The following is a 24430-nucleotide window of genomic DNA, read 5'->3' as shown; positions in this document are numbered from 1 at the left end:
ATCTCTCTGGAGCTGCCGGGGTGACAGCATACCTTTTCCAAATATTTTACTAGTTCTTCTGGATTCTGCACTTGTTCAGGGGTGAATTTCCAAAACACTGGAGGTGCCCACTTTTCTAGGTACTTGCCCATACTACCCCACACACCCTGCCACTCATAATTATCCAGCCTTGGGGCAGATCTCTGGGTGATTTTCTTAAATAGTTGTTTAACCTTAAATGAGAGCTGAACCACATTCAGAAGCATACTAATTCCTAGCAGTAGGGCTAGGACCGTGCTGGTCCCAACATCCCAAGAGTATTCAAATTTTTCAAAATTCTCAAACACCATTGTAACTGGACTGAAGGAGAAAGGAGAGGGGAAGAAAGGTATCCCACCCATAGACTGGTTTTCCAAGGAGGAAAGGTAAATGGTATAATTATTAATAGTTTCCCACAGATGGCTTCCACAGTATAAAGGTGACAATGCTGGGTGCAAGTACCAGATTAATCCCACAGCCGACGACTTTATCATACCATAAACCAGTGTTATACAATACATCAAAGCGAAAACCTTAATCCACCTCCCACGGATGATAAGCAGCAGAAGAGGGACTACATACAGCAAGCGAGGTGATACATAACAGAACTTTAAAAACCAGAGCAACAACTCTAAGAACACATAAATCAACATAATGACCAGCAACTATTAGACCGATATAATGAATGCTTATAACAAATTTGTTTTAACAAGCTCTGGTCAGGTTTGTCATTATCTCAACCCTTCGTGCCCCACGTTGGGCGCCAAAAAGGACTGTCGTGGTTTAACCCCAGCCAGCAACTAAACACCACGCAGCCGCTCACTCACTCCCCCCCACCCAGTGGGATGGGGGAGAAAATCGGGAAAAGAAGCAAAACCCGTGGGTTGAGATAAGAACGGTTTAATAGAACAGAAAAGAAGAAACTAATAATGATAATGATAACACTAATAAAATGACAACAGCAATAATGAAAGGATTGGAATGTACAAATGATACGCAGTGCAATTGCTCACCACCCGCCGACCGACACCCAGCCAGTCCCCCGAGCGGCGAAACCCCGTCCCCCACTTCCCCGTTTCTGTACTGGATGGGACGTCACATGGTATGGAATACACCGTTGGCCAGTTTGGGTCAGGTGCCCTGGCTGTGTCCTGTGCCAACTTCTTGTGCCCCTCCAGCTTTCTCGCTGGCTGGGCATGAGAAGCTGAAAAATCCTTGACATTAGTCTAAACACTACTGAGCAACAACTGAAAACATCAGTGTTATCAACATTCTTCGCTCTGAACTCAAAACATAGCACTGTACCAGCTACTAGGAAGACAGTTAACTCTATCCCAGCTGAAACCAGGACAAGACCCTTTTGTAATCCAAACAGTATTAAAAAAGTGTTTCCAGTGTTTTCCAACTCCCCTGTCAACAGCTAAGAAATGGGTCATCATGTATGTGCTTTGTTCACCTTCTGTATGTATGAAGATGCAATAATAAACTGATTTATTTTTTCCCCCCTCTGGCAGAAGAAATGGCATTCAGAAGGAATGAAAAAAAGGAAGAGAACAAAGGAGCATAGGTAGGCCTTTTCTAAGTGATTTTTCTAAAATAAAAATTCAAAATTAACTAATTCACCTTATGGCAAAGGTTGGCTAAAACTATAAAAAAATGTTGAGTTTTGTTCTAGCTTGTGTTGCCTTCAGTATGCCTTAAATTAATTGCAAGGATCCCTGTGCTTGCATGGTATATCTCCAACTACTTCGTAGAAGAAAGCAAGCATTGAAAGGAGACTTCAAAGCCAAGAGTGCAATAACAAACTTTTGTGTAGTTGTATATGTTTTTATAATACAGCTTTAATAAAGGGTGTATTTTTCTCTTCTCTTCAGTCTGGATTTCCCTCTTTTTCAACACGAGAAAATTGAAGCTGAAAGATTGTATGTTGAAGTCCATGCTTATGTCACTGTTAAGTTTGCAGATGAGAAAATGAGAAAGGCTAATTTTGCTCACTAATGAGCTATGTGTATTTTGCACATTTATATACAGTGAGCATATAAGAGGAAAAAGTGTTTTCTCATTTCCTTAGATTTTAGTTTGCAGATCTGGTACTGCTCCCTTTGATACTATGCCTAATAACCTTTTGTCTTGCAAAATTAGAAGCTCTGCAGTCAGCTGGGATGAAAATAAAGGTGTCAGCTACAACATTAGGGTTTTCTTCTATGTGACCCAAACAGTGGCAATGTAGATTACTCATCAGGAAAAGCTGGTTCAGAGAAGTGATGTGGATCATAAAGCAGGCACCAATTTGTCACTGTATAGGTGCATAAACTTACTACACTGTACATGCTAAATGGCCAAAAGGAAAATCAGCTGCCAGGAGTTTTTGCTATGTTCATAATGTCTCTGTTGCCTTGGTATCTTTATTGAACCAATGCTGCCATGCCACTAAATACGTTTGAGGCATATTCCACTGTTTCTTTCACTGTATTGTTGATGCTACACATTGAACTCTGCATATCTAGCTTATGTTAATTCCCATGGTTTCTTAGTGCTTCTTTATAATAATATAAACTTTTCACATAGTCCAATTATTGCTTCAACTTGTATCCTGTACATTGACTTTTAAAAGCACTCTAGAGTTCAAATACAACCTTACAGCTACAACACAATAACCAACAACTTATTCCACACTGGTAAACAAGTGAGAAAGTAATTATTTTTTTTCACTAGTTATTACAAACCTCAGCCAAATTCAAATTGATGACATACTGGAGAGAAATTTAGGGCCTGAATGTCCAGCGCTGCATATTCCACCATCATTTTCACCAGCGCATCATGGTAGTAAAATGATAACTCCGTTGTATGTTGCTTTGAATATGTCTCAGCATACATCTACATGTAGGAGAATCCAGCCTTGTATACCAGTGTTGGGTACCCTGCACCTTCTAGTTGGCTTTATTATTCTCAACTATTTAACAGTCATTTCCTCAGTAATCACTTGTGCATTTCTTCAGGTAATATTATTACCTTGTAACTAGCAGTGTTACTAGCATTAAAATTTTGTTTTGCATTATGTTGCTTAGATTGATTTATTAAGTTGCACTAAACATAAAACAACAAACAACATACATGCATAAAAATTAAGATGCTTTCTATTCTTAACCTTTTTAAACTGTTTTTTAAAGCAGGGTTTCAGCTTGGTTTGGATGATTGACTATAGAAATCTTGTGTATGCAACCAAAGCACAGTATTTTAAATCATGTCTTCTTTTCATTTTTAAGGAATGAAATGATCTTTATATCTTGACGTGTTTTATCATTTTGAGACTGAACCAGTTATCTGTATGAGTTCAATGTGTAGCTCTTTAAACTGATAGAATATTATCGGGACTTATTAAAAACAAGCACAGCTTCCTATTACAGCTGTATTTCAAAAGTGAAACTAATGGTTTAACAAGTTCTCTGTAATGATATCATCAGTTAATGGTATTTTTAATAAGTCTTCTACCAAAAAATGTTAAGATGATGTGGTATTTTAGTTCTACAGTAGTGGCTCTTATGTGAGTCCCACTGCTAAATACTTCATACAAAATTCTCAAAGAGGTTTTTTATTATATATGTATTAAAACTTGTTCTCTGGGACAACCAAATAATAGGAATAAAAATAATACATCATTTTACTCTTAATTACCAATTAGTCCCGTGGGACTGTCCTTATCCTTTTAATGGTAGTCCTAATCCATACCTCTAACAGGCATAAAAGTGAGCTATTAGAGGCACTTCTGCTGTGTTTTGCCCACTGGATGTTTTTGTTCCTTTGTTTCTTGCAGATAAAAGTGAGACAATCCATCCTATGTCTTTCTAGATCATAATTATTTTTGCGCAAGTGCAGTTTCTTACTAGGACTTGGTCTACATAGGAAAATTTTGGCTTCACAGCTGTATCAGGGACTATTTTTTTTCCCTTTACTTCATTCCACCATAGCTGTGCTGGCAAAACTTCTACTTTATATGCACTTACACTACCAAGAAATCCTGTTGCTGGCTTTGCTTGTATTGCTTGAGAAACAGGTTTGTTTCTTTTGCCTACCTAAACCATACCCCTTCGGGGACAGATTACTTTCATTTTGGCTTTCCTAGTAAACCCTTTTAAGAGGAGACATGTATAGGAGGTACTAGGACACAGGTTTGGAGGAGGACTAGCTCAATGACACCATGATCTCACTAAGACATGCAGTAGCGCAAAATCCTATGAGAAAGATGAAGGGTTTTGTTCTTCCTCATCAGTGATTCTTTTAGTCCTCTAACCACCACCACTGATGAGCTCCACAGATGTCTGCAGCCTGTCAAAGATTAAGTAACTTGTTATGTAGGGCTTCAGGTATGGGAGTACTGAGAGTAAAAAGGACAGTGACAGAAAAGGGAAAGTCTTCACAACCTCAACATTAAAAACACACCATAGATAGAAAAAACAGATTCTTAAGGATTCGTGGTAAGTAATGTGACAATCTAAGTCACAAAAGCTTTAAAAGCTCTTTAAAGGTCAGTGGATTCCAGTAAATTTTACATTAGTACTTTGAGGTTTTGAAAGTAATGCACTTATTGAAACATTTTATTAGCATTTTTTATTCTAGTCAATAGATGTGATTTTTACAAAAAGTAGATCTTTGTGGTCTACTTCTTCAAGCTGCCATTATGTCAATCAAAAATAAGTCCAGCTGATAAACTATTTTGGTAAATAAATGAAATGCTTTTGTGGTTAGTTTCGTGTTTTCCTAAAGTCCCAGCACAGTCCAGGAAGTATTCTGCCTATTCTCTTAACCAAATTTACTGATTGCTATGTGTCAGCCACAGCTAGTCTCTAATACTGTTTTTGCCTTGCCCTTAACAATCTTACCAAGATGCATCTTAACCCACACCGGCTTAAAAACAAATGCAGGAGGCAGTGGTTGCTTTTAAAATTATTACCCCAGACATTCCCCTGGTGAAACATAAACACATATTAAAAACATGACATTAATAATTGCATAAAAGGAATGTTAAAAAAATAGTTTCAGGAGAGAGAATAAACCATTAATGAATTACTACATTAGTGAAGTAGTTTGGGTAATAGTTGAGATGTTTGTACTAAGTTGATAAATGCTGCGCTAGTAAATCACTTGCATATATCTTCTTTTCTAGCCTTAGTTCAGAGTCCTTTAGATCTACAAAGGTTGTAGATAATTTTTGCACCCACTCAGTCAATGACTGGCAATGCAGTATGTAGCCGCAGTCATTCATTCTGTCAGTCAGCAGCCCTTGATAATGTGCCTGTCAATATAATTCAGTGCCTGTTCAAGGAAAGTGACACTTTGAATAGTGGACACTTTTCAAAAGCATTCATACAGGGTCAGTTCGATGATAAATAAATATATTTTGTGTTTGGAACAAATAGGCAATACGCATGAGCTGGAGTCTGAGCAGAAATACACAACCAGTCTGCAGGACACAATGAACTGCAATGAAGAGTGAATATCATAAATGCAACTTTATTTTTCCTGTTGTATTAATTATGGGATAATGGATAATAAAGTCTTCAGGATCCTACTTGGCTCAATGGAGCCCTGATCCATGACTGGGGCACTATGCACTACTACACTACAAATGAGATATTAGAATAATACTATCAATAGTTCTTTAAACCCTATTAAAAAGGGCACATATTTTTATTGCTGAATGAAAAACACAGGCAGAAATCTTTAATTACCACTAACAGCGTGTTAAAGAAAGTATTTATATGGCATACAGTGTTTAGTTTCTAGTTTCTATTAATACAGGCTGAGAATGTGAGGAAGAAATATGTGATAGTGACAGGATTTTTAATGGTACCTCACCTTAAATGCATTTTAAAATATGTAAATCAATAAAAAAATTATTTGTAATAGCAGACTAAGAGTGCTGGTTAGCCTTACTGCTGAATGAAATGTATGCTACAAGCCCTATTACCATACATCGTGGGAGCTGTAGTTAGGATTAATCTGTCAAAAGGGATGGTTTAGTGTTGATGAATATGACATGTGACCATTAATGATGTTGATTTTATCTCCTGAGATTAGCATGATTTACTTCGGATGGATAATAATGTCATTTGCTTGATGCAGTAGATCTGTTTACGAGCTGATTAAATTGTAAGGCCTTGCTTCATTTCATGCTATTTGGTTTACAGCTTCATTACTGCAATCACAAAAGCTGTGGAAATGTCCCACATCCCATGTCACAATAAATCATTGTTTAAGATTGCAGCTATGTATTTTAGCATTTCATTTTTGCATGGACCATGCATTCCTTAACAAATATGTGATAGGGAATACATTAACAAGATATTCTGGAACATACTGCTGCAGAAATGTAGAAAATCAGCCTGAATCTTTTAATTGAGATAAAGGAAGCACTTGAGTAATTAGCTGTAACAAATTACCTTATTATTTAGACAGTGAAGTAAACGTTTTTGTTGCAAGAATGATTATCATAAATCTGCAGAAAAGTGACAGTCAAACAACCATAAAGGAAACTTGTAAGCAAACTACATTTTATGCCTATTTCCTTTTACATTTAAATAAAATTTATCAGAGACATACTCTAAAAAGAATGTATTTGTTGTTTAGGGATAGTATATGTTACAAGCTATACCATCTGTAACTACTGCACTGGGAAGAGTATATGCATGTAGATCACAAAGGAAAAAAAGAATCTTTTAATTATAATGGCAAATGTTAATGTTGCCATAGTTAAGGCTGTGTCAACGTTTTCATTATAAACCCAGTTATAAAGGAAGAAGGAGAGAGGGAGGGTGGTAATCAGCCATCAGATTGCTGTGTGTTAAAATTTTGTATACAGAAGGGCACGCTGAGCTCTCACACCATGTAAATTGGTGATATCTGTGAAACCTTGCTTGCAGTCCCAGTGAGAGGAGGACCAGGGCCAAGCTCTCAGCTTGGGAGTGAGGGTGACTTTTTGTTGCAATAATTTTTTCACATTTTACATAAAATTATATCACTATTTTTATTGTACAAATGAAAAAAAGTTACATTTATCAGTCATATGGGGCCTTTAAGAGCTTGTGGCTTACCACTGGCTGAATTTGATAACTACAGTTGATTAAGTCTTTGTTCATGTGCTTAATTTTAATGAAAGGGTTTTTTTAATTTGAAGAGCATGCTTAAATAATTAGCTAAAGTTGCATGTTTTATTGTAAGAGAATGGAATTTCTTTTAGTTTTCTCTCCCTCCTTTTTTTTAAAACCCCTTAAGCTGGTTCCCGGGGGATTTCATGGAAACATCTCAAATTACTTCACATGTGAATTCTGCTGGGTTATAATACGGTCAAATGTGAATGTGAACTTTATTGTGGATTTGTGAACTTTTTTTTCCCTTAGCTTTTACCTAGCAAAACTCCACTCTACCTCAAAATATTTCAGTTGGCAGATGAAGAAGTGGGAACCCCAAGAGGAACTATACTTATGTATAGTCATATACATGTACTTGAATGATATTCTAGGTCAGGCCTAGAGTATCCAAGGATTTCCAAATGTGTTGCAGCAATGACCATGGTCAAGATTTTTTACAAATGATTCATGACTTGGCTATTCTGGTCACCCAACCTGAGACATTTTGAAAAGCCTGGTTTTTTTCTTGTTTATTTGTTTGTTTTTAATGTCTGACGCATGAAGCATTCTGGAAAGTGGATTCTTTCAGGAGAGTTCATGCTGTGGATTTGGAAAGAGGGGACAACTCTAATGCTTGCAACTCAATTCTGCCTGGTGGTTTGGGGACAGATTTACCGAGCTGATTTAGTTTTCTAATATATTGTGGCTGCTGGGCATAGATCTACCACCTTTGATTTTTTGCAGAGCCAGTCCCTGTTGACATTGGTAAAGGTAATGAAAATGTTTCACATGTTGAAATGTTGATATTTCCAGCAACATTTCAACTAATCAAATGAAAACCGTGATAAACATTTTCTCCCGTTTTCCACATAGGTCTAGACCTGAGTTAATGAAAACATATCCTTGAAAAAAAATGTATGAATAAGTTTTTTTTCACAAAAAAAAATTTAACTGCTGGGGCAAAAAGAAAAAGCAAAAAGAGGAAACCACACTTTGAATCTTCATTGCTTCAGGAAACATTAGTAATATATTGCATCCCTGCTTAAGTTGGCTGAAATGTTATTATCACAGTTTAACAGTTTTATGTTTTATAACTTTGAAATTAAACAAAACAAAGGCTTCCTCTCTTGATGAGCTGCACCTTTTGACAGCAATTTGGTTTCCAGCCAAAAAGAAAATGCGAAGGCAGAATTTTTCAGGGTACACATTCTTCCACTGATATTCCTGTTGAAACTAAAAGAAGAATGCCCTTGAAAATCTTAACTGCTGGCTTCACTAAAAATATATAATTTCACCACCCACCTGCCAGTGATGGTTAATTTAATGTAATTTATGCATAGAAGAAAATCTCTTCCTAGCACTATGAGGTGGAGAGGCTATCAGCCAGGCTGATGCAGTAATGGTAGTTTTGTGGAAAGACAGACCTTTAACCTGAATAGCTGAAGTCATCTCCATGGGCTTTAGTAACCACTATTCATATTAACAAGGACAAAAGTACTAAGGACATATAATTTCTTAGTTCACTTACAAGCTGTCCCCAATCTGCCCTCTACCATTCCTTAGACTCTGATGTTTGGGGAATCTATTTAAATACAACTAATGAATTCTGGCTGATGCTTTGAGGTTGTTTTTCTGAAAATGGTGGCACTGTGCAATATATATGTCTACCTTACTGATAAACCTGCTACAGTGATAGGAGTGAGGAGATTATTTGATCTTTGTGACTGCACCCCAAATAAACAATTTATACATTCAGAAAGTTGATGGCTACTGGAAGATGCTTCATCAGCCTTCTCTGCAGGTGCTTTCGAGTACGATAATTATTGAAATAGGACAGAGAGAAGTAAAAGAGCAGTTTAAAATTATTTGGATGAATGCAATTAAAGGACAGAAGTTGATTCTCTGAGTAGAAGAGGGGAAAACCTATGCAATATTTTGCAACAGGAGAATTGGTTTAACTGCAGGTCTGTTCACTGATAAATGAAGCAAGCTAATCTGAAAATAATAATTAAAACAAAATGGTGGTCTACAGTAGAAGGATCCTGGGCAGCTTTAGGCCAAAGAATTTTCCAGGAGAATACACTTTTTGTCTGGCTTTGGATCTTATACTTCCACATAGAATAGCATTAACCCTAAGGCAAGGTCTGCAGATGTTACACCCACTGCATCTGAAGATCTAAATTGTATGTTCCAGGTCATCTACATAGCAGGAGCTCTTGGGTACCAAGAAAACTGTGGTATTTTGGAAGACAGCACTGCTCATGAGAACTTATAACAATTGGATTGCAGAATTCCAGATAGAAAGCTGAGTCCAGCAATGTGTTAGCACTGTTTTCTGTTTGAACACTAATGTTAATAGGGATATTTTCCCAAATTTAAGCCACTAAGAGAAAGCACTGAATTTTCCTCCAGCAAACAATTTATGTTCCTTCACGAACTTGCTGATGTCAGCAGAGTTGGGCAGGTATGTACTGGGACCAAATTTTCTTTAAGAGGTTCTTAAGGAATCAGCATGCCCTGAATGCCTGGCTATTCTAGAAGGCATCCAAATGGCTGCTGAGGAGGGCCAAAGTTGTAAGCGAAGAAAATCTACAAGGCAGTGTGTATGCGTGTACTTACATTACATCCATCATGAGCCTCGTTATAATGTTTAGAGGGTGTTTGATGGCACTTACAGCAGTGAGTTCTGAGCAGCTTTGGGAATCATAACCACGTGTTTTCTGAAGAAAGATAGATTCCTAAAAGGTATCTTGTTAGATTTCAGGATGAGAAAAATCTCTATGATGATGCAGTCTGATGTTCTGTATTACCCATGCCACAGAATTTCATTGAGGGGCTCCTGCATTAAGTGCAGCTATGTTTGATTGAGCTAGCTAAAGAATATGAAGAGAAATTGGGGCAGACAATTTGTTATTTTCTCCCTTCATAGAGTTCAAAAATAGGTTTTGCAAAAAGCAATTGTGCCTCCTTCAATTACTGCATTACCTCTAACACAGAGACTGCTGTAGTCAAGCCTTTTAATGAACAAATTTTGTAGAATTTAGGGTCTCTGAAGTGCAAAGCCACAACAGAGTGTGGCTCTTAATGTGCCATATGAGCATTATGTTGCTTGCTTTCTCTGTCAAAGCTGGCATGTACCAGAATGCAGTAAAAGAAAAACTATTTCATTCAAAATTAAATGGCGACATCCAATTAAAGAAAAGTCTCAAGTCTGAAACCGTAAAATCTATTGAAAGTTTCCTTCTGTTTTAGAGGAAATGTACCAATTGCTAATGGAAGAGTTACTCTAAACGATGGGCTACTAGTTAACTATTATGTGTTCTAGCAGGATTTGTGGATGGATTTTTTTTTTTCATTCCTCCTCCTCCTCAGATTTGGAGAAAAGAACAGAAAACTATTGAAAAGATTTGCTTAGTCTTTTATCTTTTGAATCAGTGTCATACTAACAAAAAGATGTTTTGAAGTCTTTAACCATTAATTGACTAACTGGTTTTCTTTAGACATAAAACTTGTCAAGGTCTTGATTGTTGTGAATCCATGGTGATAGATTCTGGCTGACTGCCTAAGTACAAGGTCTCTGAACACTAGGGTAACACTTTCTGAAACAATTTGGTCTTATCCCCCATAATGTCATTTAAACAAACTTAACTGACTAAAACTTTCATTTTTGTGCATTCTGCATGAGGTACTATTTGAGAAAAGAGGCCTTTTAGGAACAGACCCTAAATGACAAAATCTGACCTCTACCTAGCCTTAGATTTCTCAATTCTTGTTTATTTACACAAAATAAGCCAATATTAACTGCATTAAAAATTCACTATAAGCAGAAAGCCTGTTATATACTCTCATTTTCCTTTAGTGAATAACCTTTAAAATGGGTCCAAACTGAGACTCTATGAATAACATAAAATTCACACACTTCTGCAGTAAGACTAATCATTATCTTTAGATAATTGCCCATGCATGTCAGCCAGTAAGCTTGTTCTTTATGAAAGGAATAAAAAGTTTCAGACTGAAAGTTAAGACTTGACATTTTTTTGTTGCAGTGAAACTTTATGAAGAGATGCCCCTGGGATGATTTTCTTAAATTTAGAGTTCTGGACATTCCCAGAATTACACATCCATCTCTACAGAATAGCAATTTGCATTTTCCACTTCTCTTTCACTGGTAAAATGACTTGGGTTTGAGTGGAAGTAGTATGTCAGATTTAAATAATATACAGGAGTAATAAAACTGTACTCTAATGCTTTTTCCAGGGAACACGACAACTCTGGAATGACTGCTTCATCTCTAGGAAGCCTTCAAATATCAGAAGGTAAAAGTTCTTAACACCTAATGAGTTTTGCATGGCCCACACGACATGAATTGGTGATAGTACTCTACTCTGCAGTTGTCAGGGCCCTCAGGGCTCTAATAGGCCTTAATGGCCCTCACCAGCTTCCCCCAGGGTCTCCCCCAACCCCTGCCCACAGGCCCTGGATCTCCCTCGGTCCCTGCCTGAGCTAGACTGTAGGAGTGCCAGTCTCCAGCCTGGCCGCAGGCCCTGCTGATCCCAAGCCCAAACCGTGGGCTGATGGCCTTGGCCTCACTTTGTCGCCATGGACCTGCTCAGAGATCATGACCTCAGTTACACTTACTGGGTCTGATCCTGACCTGCAGATAGACTGCCAGCTTGACCATGGACCTGCCTCATCACCACAAACTTGTCTAATGCTCTGAACTCTTGGTTGAACATCAGCTGCTATCTATGGTCCTGTCCTGCTTTCTCGCTGGGGCAGCCAGGAGCCTGCCCTGGTGACTGCAGCATTGCCCTTGGCTCCCCATTCCCTGTCGGAGCAGCTGCCCTTGCTGCTTCCTGACAGTAGTGCAAAAGGTTTTATCTTACCAAAACAGTATCACAGATAGGACCCGTAGACCAATCCTTACTCTGCTGTAGTCAAGGGTTGACTTCTGGTGATGTTGGTGATCTTTTTGTTTGGGAATCTCACCAAGAAGCCCATCCAGTGAAGGAAGCTCCTGTTAGCAGTGTACTTGTTTCATGAGCAGAGGATTTCTGTTGTACAATTCCTTTTCTAGAATAATCACAGAGCTTTAACATAAACATCATGTTTTCTTTTAGTCTTTCTTTAAAAAATTATTCCAAGAAAATAGAAGTTTAGCCTAAGCAGCTTTGTAATGAGTTAAAAATCACATGGCTGAGTTGGGACTTGGGCATATTTCACTACAGACAAAGTCTAGGTGCAACCTGGAATAGTGTGAAATAGACAGTTTTGTCTCTTGGGCGCATAGAAGTACTGCAACTCTACTGCAAACCTAAGTGCCAAGCAACAGCTGTACTCCTCAAAGGGTGCCAATCAATGTGCCAGTTATTTCTCCTAAGAGAATGCAACTATTATTAGCGGTTATTGTTAGCATGGAAATCTTTCTGATTTAAGGGATTTTATTATATTTTGGGTTGAATTGACCTAGGTTTTGCTGACCAAAACAGAAAAAAACAAATCTCAATCTTATTTGAAGACAAGTTTTAATGGGAAAATGTTATTCTAGTTTTCAATTCATGGAACACATATTCAGAACTAAATTTTTTCTTTAGAAGTTTTATATATATTTATATAGATATATATATAATTACATTTTTACTATGCAGAATTTGGTTGCCATGAGTTCTGTGTTTAACTAACCACTTTGGTGTTAAAAGACAAACATTAGTGATGTGGCAGTGAAGTTTGTGAAACAGCTAATGTGACATATCCACAAACTAAGAATGTTTTTAACATGTCTGAAATAGTAACTTTGAGACTGTCCCAGCTTTAAGTCCATTATCTCTATCAATAGCACTTGTGTATGTGATACCTAAAAGGTATTATTTAGTTATTATGCAGGTCTTGTTTGTCTGCAAAGGCACCAAGTACAATTCAACATGAAGGCGCAGTGTCCTTAGGCTAACTTTTTTATTTATCTGGACAAGACGAGACTTTCTGAATAACAGTGTGTCTTGCCATTGTTTTACAGAATCAAGTCTACTGAGAGCATACAGCAGAAAGCTTAACTGCACAGTTGCAGAACAGTAAAAGAGGGTGTCTTTGAAGGAAAAATGGTGCTGTCAATGATGCTTCTAGGACGCTGAAGGGTACAGTGATTTTTATGTTATTTTGAAGTGCTGCATCTGTACAGCTGAAAATTAGATGCAGAGTGAAAATTACTACTGAGACAAGGCTCAAGTCCCAGTACCAACAAGAAGAAAGCATCTGCCATCACTGAAAAAAAGGATGTGTAATCCTTTTAGGGCCATGTGCCCCAACTCCACAATGAGTGGTAACCTGTGTGAAGGAATAATGAAGGAATGGAGCGTGCTGTTGTAACGTACTGTATATTTACTGTTGTTTTTTCTAACATTATAAAATAGTTTGAACATTATGAAAGTTCTCTGATATAACTTCATGACCCTTCCTTTTTCCCCAAGCACTTATACCTTAACATATTTTACAATTAAACCAATTTATTAACAATAAAAAAGTATTGAAAGACCAAATACTGTAATGAAAACCATTACAAGAATCCTTTCTGCCAGTAGTAAATAACAAAATTGAAAAGGTATGTGTTAAAGGAACATTAAATATCAGGCAACACAGTCTCACTGATAGAGGTAGTGGAGAGCTGAGTGGTTGCACAGGAATTAGTGAGAACCAGGAATATCTGTTAGCTGAATAAGTTCATTAACTTGTTCCTCATCTGTCAGTCACTGCACGGCTGTGAGTATGAAGGACTATCCACAGGTACCCATGTACGTTAAAGCAGGGTTCAGCAATTTAAGTTAGTGGGACAATAGGGTAATCTTCCAACTGCCGTCATTTCTGCTCTTTCATCTCTGGCTCAGCATCAGAGAACAAAGGGGCTGCAGTTTCACCCCCGTTTTCTTACTTCTCTCTCTCTTTTACACTTTTAAGTTCCTCACTGAATGAGAGGTGCTGGTTCAATCGGCATACAAGTCTTTATGCATTTCTTGCCACAGGTCATCCGAGAAAAATTTCCCTGTTGGCTCCCCATCTTCTCTCCAGTAACCTGGGTGTTTGTCTCAGACCTATCTAAGGTAGAAAGTCCTACCAAAGCAAGGAAAGAACAAGTATTTTTTATCATTGGAAAGACAGAAAAAAAGCCATTCCTTCTACACTAAGCAGCTTGCAAGGCCAAAAGTTGATAATTTTACACAGTTAATATGTTTTTATTTCATCTCTGATCATTCACTTGTTCAAAAGCTCTTTCAGGCCAGTTTACTAACGCACAGACAGACTAGTAATTATTGTAGATTTAAGACACCTAAACCCAAAAAACTGTCAGGCCTGACTATTGCACAAGGGGATCAGACTAAAAGGCTGACACATTACTACTTTTTCAGATTAGCAAAGTGTTGGATGCAGGCTTCCCTCCATCATTCCTGAAATGATACTAATCCCTAGACCTAAGGTTTTGCAATTCTATAGCTGGACAGCACCTATACTAAAAGGATTTTCCATTGCTGCTGTCTGCTTAGCAGATTAGTTATAGGAGGGGACTCTACAGTACAGGCCATGCTTGACCTGCAGAGAATCTCCAGCTGTCTTGAGTTTTTTTCTGTTTAGAAAATTCTTAAGCATTAACAATTAACAGTGGAGAAACATTAAAATTATGTCTATATTTTACTAACCACAACATCTCCAGTTTTCCCTCCTGAAAAGGGAAAGACCAGTGGCCCAAGATGGTTGTGACTAAGGAACTTCTTAATTTAATCTTTAATTTAATCCACTGTGACAGCACAGACTATGCCATAAAGCTAGCACTAGTAAAACCATATTTAACAGTATAGCAGTAAGACAAGTTATACAGTGAAAGTGCATGAAGAAGTATGTATGTCTCCTATAATTACAGCTTTTCCTCGCTTTTTTTAGGAATCAATTTAAATATAGTTAGAAATAATTAGCTTGATTTTAAAAACATTTACCTCACTTTGAAGCCATCTGGGCCCACTTTAACTTGGTGGGCTAGAGGTTATGGTGGAAGAAGAGTGATACCAAGGAAGTAGCATGCCTTCTCACCTCATGAAGTTAAGGCATTTCATAGTGTGATACACTGTAAACAATGACTCTGTGAGTCACAATCTGGAAAATCCTCCAATGTATAGAACAATTGGTCTAGAACAATAGTAAAGATGACAACTTCTCACCAACTAAAACTCTTTGTGGCTTCTTCTCTACCTCTTGCCTGGGCAGACCCGTGGTATTGGGTCCCAGACCTTCCCATTTGCTCAATAATTCTGAGTCCTATGACTTCCTCTTGTTCCTGTTTCTCCTTCTGCAACCTACTATTCCCTAGTTCTGCCTCAGACCATTCCTTTTATGTCCTAAAACTCACACTGTGCTGTTAAAGACTTTGCTTGTGAGACTGCAATCTCTGTGCTGATTGAGGGGTGAGGATGAAGAAGGTAGGACATTCTTAGCCCTTTCAACAGAGGAATGAAATAGATAATTTTTAGAACTGCTTTGGTCTCTTTATTATGCAGGATTTGATGCTGAAATTTTTAGTTCTCTCAAGGCAAAGGCTAATCATTTATTTGGTCACTTCTTTTGCTGTTCTTGCACAAGGTTGCATACAGAGCAAAATTGCTGATATCCCTCCCGAAATGATACTTTCTGCCCTATTCACACCAGAAGGCAATCAGAACTTGTGTGTGATTCTCTATCCTTCTAGCAGTTCATAGGGACATCTGACCAGAGACTGCTGATGCACAGACAGCTGGAAGATGCAGTGTCTTATACAGAGAAGGAATGTGGGAATAAGTAAACAGAAGGGCCAGAAATCCTCACCCTAAGGAACTGTGGAACTGACACTGGAAGACTGTCAAGTCAGTATGTCCCCAGAATGAGAGGACATGAGTTCAAGCCACACATAAATCCAGATTTCAAAGGCTGAGCTCAGGTAAGGCTCTGGATTACCTGAAATTTGTAAGGAAAGTACAGGAAATCTACAGTGATTTCATATATTTGAAATCTGTTCTCAATCAAACTAAGACAAATTAGTTTCAACAGAAAAAAAAAAAAAAATCCTTGAAGGGATTCCCAGAATTTTTAATTAAGAGGTTTTTAAAAATTCATGTTTAAGATATTACTGTACTTGAAAATTATTTCAGGCTGAGGCAGGGTGTGAATTAAATGGTAACAGCCCTATAAAAATATTCTACATATAGAAGCTTATCATATAACATGATTACCTTAGTCTGGTTTGTATTCTAGAACAAGCATGTCTGCACAAGAAGTTATTCAGTAAGAATGCTGCTTTTATTCTTGAATAATTTCATGTGCAGTCAAGCCTTTAGTCAAATCAGCACAACTCTGTATGTAGTTAAATCATCAGTCTATCCCTGCCTGCATTTACAGGAAATCTGTATCTCTGTTACTAAATGCAGCTGACATCTGAAAATGTCACATTTGTTTGCAGAATAAGCATAGAATTTACAAGTCCCCCCACTCTTATTAATCTACTATTTCTTGTGTCCTTTGGAGGTTTTATGAACTGCATATCCTTCATATTTTGTGTTCAATGTCATTAGCAAACTGGTAAGTACCATGGAGAGAAGGAAAACCTTTTTCTTCCCTTGTTTGCTGAATAGCCAAAAGGGAGAGTTTTTGACAATGCTCCATCAACTTTATATAAAAGTCCAGGAGAAGAAAGCAAAGTTGCTTTTCTTTTGGGGGAAAAAAACCCCAACAACTTTGTTCTAGTTCAGTAAAAAACCCCCAAACCCCACATTAAACCTTTTAACCATAAAGGCTTTCCTTTCTTCACATGGCCTAAGTATTTGTGTTTGTCACCTGTGTTTGCCTAGTTCTGCCATGAGAGCTGTCTCAAAGCCTTAATAAAACATTAGTGTCCAAGCCTCAGAACTTCCACTGTTACATTTCTATCATTTATCTCTGTTACCGATTTTAGCTGTGGTTACTTTTTAGAAGAATAAAATAGCTAGCTATACTTTTCAAGGAAGACACAAGATTAATGCATGTATACAACTGGGACCTGCTGCTCATGATTTAAAATGTCAGTAGGAACTCTTAAGGTGTAGAAAACTGTTCATTCTCTACTTTGTGTAGTTTTTGTACCTTCACTTTAATATTCTTCTCTAATACAGGGTTTAACAATTCACTGGGTGGCCTTATTAGCATCTTTCGCTGAATAAACAAGTATATCCTTTAATTCAGTTGTGCCTAAAAGTTGCCACCACTAAATGGCTACTTTCTAGTCCATAAGAAATTATGTGGTGCTGGCTGTTCAGGCATGTTTAACATGAACTTGTCCCAGCTGTATTCTCAGCAGAGAGCAACTCCTGAAGAGCCCATGAAGATTGATCTGCTTTTTTTCCTACTACAATTACATCTCCAGTCCCGGTGCTTCCCCCAGCAGACTGGAACAAAGAGGTCAGTACTATTATCACATTTACAGTTTATGTGCTGTGGGCAGGAGTCCGCATCCCTGTTTAACATCACAGCAGACTGTAGATATCAAGCACTACACAAACATTCGGTGATAACATTTTTCAGAAGCGCGCGAGCCCAAGACCAATTGGTTTTCTTGCTGGGGAGGTCATTCTAGATTTCTGAAATAGGATCAGTGAACAAGATAATTCCTCCATCTCAGATATGGTTTTGTTCTTTAAATATGTATCATCAACCTTTCCAATTATTGGCTATTCTGCTCTATGGCGCAATAAAATAAAGATATATTTAGGAATGATGCAATGCATATTTGTGTCACTCTGCTTGCACAAGCTCAGTATTAACTTCAGAGAGCACCAGCTCCACAGTACTGAAGGTAAAAACTGCCTGGGAGAAGAGTAATTACTAAGGCCTGGCTGTCTCTCATTCGTATACGTGGGATACTCGGCACGGGTGCAGTCAAGAGCACCCTTCCTTCATCCTAATAAATACAGGATTCCTCAGCTGGCTGGAGACAGGGGACTAGCCAGCACATGGGATGTTTAGACCTGGAGTTTTCCTCAGGGCAGTCATGTCGGCAGCACAGTATTCACTACATAAAATGGCTGCTCCCACATGCACTGGCTGTAAAAGCAAAGCTGAAACAACTCCTGCTGCCACACGTGCTGTCTGAGGCGGCCTGCGTGGGGCTGACAGACAGCGCTGGCAGCTGGGGCCCAGTGGGGCCAGACGGGCTTTCTCCACCAGGGCCTGCAGCCCCATGTCCCTCTGGTAGCGCCCCCCCCTGCCCTGCCCCCCAGGGGCTTCTAGAAGGTTCCCTGGTGCCTCCCCTCAGGAGGAGCCACACCACTGCCTCAGAAGTGAGGGCCCAAAGGCACTTGTGGAGTCAGCTATGGCTGCTAGAGAGGGGGAGGATTTGCGTGTCCCCCTCCCCTGTTACTTGTGAGGGGAAACCCGGCCTGAGGTGTAGAACACCTGGGCACAGCCACTGCAGGTGTCTCCCAGACTTTACAGCCACCTCACAGAAATCTGCTGGGCCACCAGCGTCCATCCCCAGCATGGGGAGCTGAGTAATGCTAATTGGGCAAATTGACAGAAACTGTGTGATTCAACCCACTCACTTGGGAAAAATCAACCCTTGTCAAACTGGGTCCTCTTTAAAAGGGAAAGAATGGCTGCTGGGAGGCTTCAGTGCAGGTAGCCCAGCATTTGGCTGCTCTGGGAAGATGTAGCAGAAAACAGCCCCTGCTTCCCAGAAAGACGGATAGTAAGGAGCTGGTGCTGAGCTGTGGCCGGGTTGGTGCAGGCCTGGCTCTCTGCTGTCCCTGAAACCTCGGCCATGGGCTGCATGGCCCCGTGGGAAGGGCCATGCACAAGAGCAGCAGGGAGAACCTGTGAGGACTGCAAGCAAGTCAGTGACTAAGCAGAAATTAGATTACTTTTTTTTTCTCTGAGGAATTTTTGTTGTCAAATTAACTTCTTTAGGCCTTTTTAAGGTATACATCAAGAAAAATGCTTTCGCAAGTCATCATCTACTTAAGTCTGCTTTGGTTCAAATGTTATTCCCTTTGCTATTGAAAGTAAACTTCCTTTATAAAGAGCTATTTTCCTTTAAAACCGAGGATTTTATGTTTGATATCAAAGTAGCCTTTAGGTTGTTTGCTACTTGTGTATCTTGCAGTATGGTATTTCATTTTAAGAATGAATTATTTTTGGCAGGATTATTTTCTTCAAAAATATAAAAGTTGATTTGTTCAACTTAAGATTTTATGGATTTTGCTAATAACTCATTTTCTACAGGAAAAAGTAATAGTTTGTCAGGATGGCTTTCCTCTTCAGAAGGGAGTTCTGTAGCATTTTTTTAATGTGTAATGTGGTTGGCTCTAACTGGTTGTTTTGTGATTTACTTCTGTTGTTAAAAAACAAACTGGGGCTTCTTGAGTGTTAGAAGGAAAAAATACACAGTTTTTAGACTATTGTTCACCTAATCATTAGTATCATGCAGTTCCTTCTATCACAAAAATGTTATTTAATTGTTTAATCATGGTAGATTTAATCCTATCTATCAACTCCTCTATCATAAGGCTTTAGAACAGGAAGACACTCACTGGGCTACTGAGTGTGGTTTATTCCCACTGTTCTCAGAGGATGGCTGTTACAGAATGTGATTGCTTTACAACATTGCTGGTGAGCCATTTGCCATTGGCACTGACTTGGGATAGAGTCAAAAACAATGAGCTACCACCATACACTTAAAAAAAAAAAAAAAAAAAAAAAAAAAAACACCACAAAAAGCCCACCACCAACAAGAAAAACCCTGTACCAGCTATCAGAAAGGTTCATCACCAGTGCTCTGCTGGTTAAGAACTATCTTCTAATTTCAAACTTAGTTTACTCATGGCCAGCTAAAGTCCATTTGGTCTTGTGCCAAAATTCTCTTTTAAATTAAATAGTCCTTTTTTTTCCTCTCAACTTTTTAACTAACACAGTTAGACAGCAATCCTATCCTCTCTCAGCTTTTGTTATAGTAGGCTGAACAAATCAAGCTTGTTTAATCTCATTTCATAAAACAGGCTTTCCATTGCCCTGATCTTCCTAGTAGTCCTCTACCTGCTCTAGTTCCAATTAATCTCTCAAATGCAGGTGACTAGACTGTATGCAGTATTTCAGGTGAGCTCTTGCCAGTGCTTTACACAATGCTATTACTTTTCCTTGTCTCTGTTGGAAGTTACACCAGCTGCCTTACCCTGGTGATCCATACTCATTGTATTTTAGCAGAGCCTTCTTATTAATGCTGAGAAATTACACAAATGATGCTTTTTTTAGCCCAGAATGCTAGGATTTATTGTTTTTAAATCAGAGAAAGTTATTTAGTGTGTTGTGATCTACTTTGAATAATCCCAGACTATATCTTCAAATTTTTTTTTTCTGTGCCTTGTTACTTTCAACTTGTCATTGCAAAGTTTTGGCTACTACTGGAATCAGAATGATAAACATATCAATCTCAGACATCATATTTCCCTTCTTAAAATAGTCTTTATTAATTTTGTGCTAATTTTGTTTTGGTTAAGTTTGGTAGAAAGTCCCTGCTACTGTTGTGGTCTCATATTCTAGAGTTCTGAGTTGGAGTGGAGATTAAGTAGACTCCTAGAGTTTAGAGCTATACCAGACTTGATTTTGTTTCTACTTCAACTGATTTTTCATTCTCTAACATCATTCCTATTAGCCATTTCCCTTTCACTCCATGCTTAGTATTGCCCTTCTTATTTAAATTAATGCAACATATCAATTTGAGGTTGGGAACATACCTGCATTATCCTCAGTCTTTATTGCATTCCTTTCTTCCATTTTATTTATGTAACTGAAAAAAATCTTCATTTTAATATGCTTTGCAAAGCCTAGCACACTTCTCTTTTGGCAATTCTTACTTCACCCCTATGCTTCTCAGATAAGGACTGATTAGCAAACAAAAGGGTTTTTTCTGATGTGTTAATTTTGTTTCTTTTTTCACATGTAACACATTTCTTGAGGTGATAGTGCATCCAGTTAGGCCTGGAGTACCTTCTTCTGGGTTTCTTTTTTCTTTCCTGTGTTTGGAATATAGATTCTTGACCACTTTACACATACTTCATGTCAAGAATGTTAATAGTTTGCTCCCTACTCAATCTATTAGCTCCTCAGTCCAGCTGACATGACTACAGCCGAGTTTGCCCTTCTGAAATTGAAACCTTTAGAGACCTACTTCATTTGTTTTCCTGTTTAACTTAAATCAGTTTTGTCTGACTTGATCCAGAGTTGACTTCAACTGGCTTATTTCTAATGTTCTCATTACTTCTCAGTAATAGAATATAAAGCATCTTATCACCTTTTATTGTTTTGACGAGGATTTGATTAAGTGTATTGTACATTGCATCCAAAAATAACTGGATGCTGCCACTACTACGGATAACATTTGTAGTCCATTCTGTCCCTAGTTTTGTAGTTATAAACAAATGCCCTTAGCTACCACTCCAGGAAAAAAAAAAACAACCAAAAAAACCAAACACACCTGTGTCACACTGCATACAATGGACCCTAATTTAGGGAATGTCAGAATCTAAGATAATGTTTCCCAAGCTTTCCTATACTGTAGTGAACCCTGCTAACAGTACCACTAGAGTTAAGCTGATATTTTTTTTGAGAGAGAGACTTGAGCACCTGTAGTTCAGCTCCTCTGAAAATCAATTTCTTAGCCTATAAAATGGATTAGTCTCTAGCCAATCTTTAACTTGTTTTTGAGTAGATATGCATATGTAGCCCACTGTTCACTGTGCTATGACTCCCACACTGTGTCTGCATCTGGCCAACAGCGGATATGAGTATGCTACAGCTGCTTGCTAGGGTATTTAACTCAAGGTGTAAAGGTTTGTGATTTAGCCCTAGAGGTCCCAGGTAATGAGCAAGATGATGATTATTACGCTTCTAGAATTGTATGTACTCACATTCTTAAGGACAGCTTGTGATGGGGGTGTGGAGAGCATAGTTTCCTTTTATCTGTTCTAAACTTCACACTTTTTTTTCTGGAATTAGGCTATTACAAAATACATCAAAAGAGACTTCACAGAAATATGCCTGTCCTCATATTAATGTCTGCAACAAAAAGACTGGGATAATGTTGCACAAATGAGTTTAACATTTAATAGATGACGAAATAACATGGTTATGCAATAATTGTTTTCAAGATGGAGATGAAAACTCACTACCTCATTCTGCTAGTACTCAAGTTAGTCTGTAAACTAGTCTGTGTATCTATGCATATAAAAACTGAGCTAAATTACTGAGCAATAAAACTAAATTATTGCCTTTGCTTCATCCAAGATGATTAGCTATCGGAACAGATGTAATTATTTTCAGAGGTGCTCTGCATAAAAATGTTGTTCTTTTACATGTAGAATCTTTCCTTTTCCTTTATTTTCTTATTTCTTCAAAGGAATTTTTAACGGATCTTTTTAGTTCATTTTAAAATTATTATTCCATGATTTTCTTGGGAAAAGACCTGGACAAGTCTTTTCTGTGTAAATAATATATACAAGATTAAAATGTATACATCTTGCCCACCACTGAAAGGCAGCAACTTCTTGAGTAAAACATGAGAGATGACTGATCAGACAGATGTGCTGATTAAACTCCCCATGCTCTTGTTACCTTGAGAGTCATCAGCTCAAAATTGACTGTCTGTGATACAATAGCTAAAACCTACTCTGTTCCATTTTGCATAACACCTAAAAGTACACATGTTCAATGTCGTCTTTTTTATGTATTTACTACTGATCTATCTGGCATTGTCTCTTCAGATTTTGTCATCTGAACCTTCTCATCACAAACAGAAATCCAAAATTCCCATAGTTTGCTCCAAGGTATTCCCAAGCCCCTTCCCAAATTGTCATGAATTGTACAACTGTGGTGCATGTATTTAGTTCTTATTTATATGGATTTAGAATTTGTAAGCTTTAGGGCTTATTTTTTTGTCCCAGGAGAAATCCTGCCTTCCTTAGGATTGCTAGAAAGCTTCTGCTGATTTCAGGCTGACTAGAATTTCACATTAGATTGTGAACTTAGGGTGTGTGCAAGTTTTAGTAGCTTAAAAGTATAAATGTGAATTGACACAATCCCATTAACCCGCAAACACAATTAACCATGTGGAACACTGTTTATACAAGTTTAAGTGTTTTAGTTAGAATAAATATTTTCTCCCTTACAGAGTTAGATCTTTTTAATAACCTGTGACCTGGTATATTTGTGGCTATGATGATTCACAAGTACCTTCTCTAATAGGGATAAACTATACTGGTATCATCTATCAGTAGCGGTAGAGTTTACCAGCATTTTTACTTGCTTTGATAATGTCTACATTTAGGAAATTGTACCATTTTAACTCAGTCACTTTAGAAATAGGTAAGTTAAAATAGTATAAAAAGTGTGACTGTCTATTGAGGAGGTAAGACCTGCTATAACACTTTTCCAACTTAACTCTAGAAGAAGATTGTGGCACCTTGAGTAGCCAGTTTTCTCAGAGAATTTGTTGGTACCCGATTAGTAGATACATCAACAACCATTTGTTTCTCAACCAAATGGTACAGTTAAACTAGAAAAATTAGTTGCTCCATCTGGTCTAAATTCCTTTCTCAATCTTTTTATAAACCTATTGATGTATGTAGGATATCTGCTTTTGATCAAGCATAACATTTTACCTTAACTCTATAAAGTCAGCCTGAAGACCATAATAATAAATGTGATTAGCTCTCTTCATAAAGTGTTTGACACCTCTACTGGAATGTATTTAGCAGCTGATCCTTCAAAAAAAAAAAAACCCCACAACTTATTTCTACTTACCTGTTTTATCTGGAACACATTCCCTGCGCCTGCTCGTGCAATATATATTTAAGGAAATTGTAACCTTGCAAAGGGAGGGGAATTGGAAGGGGGGGTGGGGGGATGGACATAGGACAAAAAAAAAAAAAAATCTTGTGAATGTTCTCAGACTCATGAGCTCAGGTATTTAATGATGGAAACTGGCTATATGGTTATTCTTTTAAAAAGCCAACAAAAAAACCTTAATCTTGTTGTAAAAATACATGTAGGGACAAGTAAGATTTTGACTGGCTTTGTTTTGGTCTCCATCAGTGAATTTCTGTGGTAGCCTGATATAGGCAGGGGTGAGCAGCAGTGGGACTGCATGTGTGTGTGGTTAGAGAGGATGGTCACCAGTGGCTCCATACAGGGTGGGACAAAGTAACAAAAATACAGACCAAAGAGGAGAAACATTTTTTACTTGCACAGCC

The 24430-nt window shown here is 38.0% G+C and overlaps 1 long non-coding RNA gene across 1 annotated transcript; it reads left to right on the top strand.

The window, feature by feature from the left end:
* Positions 1-1485: 1485 nt before the first annotated feature.
* LOC128146821 (uncharacterized) lies at positions 1486-14288 on the top strand. The gene is made up of 3 exons (XR_008236852.1): positions 1486-1585; positions 11403-11461; positions 13159-14288. It is a non-coding gene; the product is annotated as an uncharacterized LOC128146821 (long non-coding RNA).
* The last annotated feature ends 10142 nt before the right edge of the window (positions 14289-24430 follow it).

Source organism: Harpia harpyja, chromosome 10 (assembly GCF_026419915.1).
Source record: "Harpia harpyja isolate bHarHar1 chromosome 10, bHarHar1 primary haplotype, whole genome shotgun sequence".
NCBI lineage: Eukaryota > Metazoa > Chordata > Aves > Accipitriformes > Accipitridae > Harpia > Harpia harpyja.
This window is presented reverse-complemented; position numbering and strand designations above follow the sequence as displayed.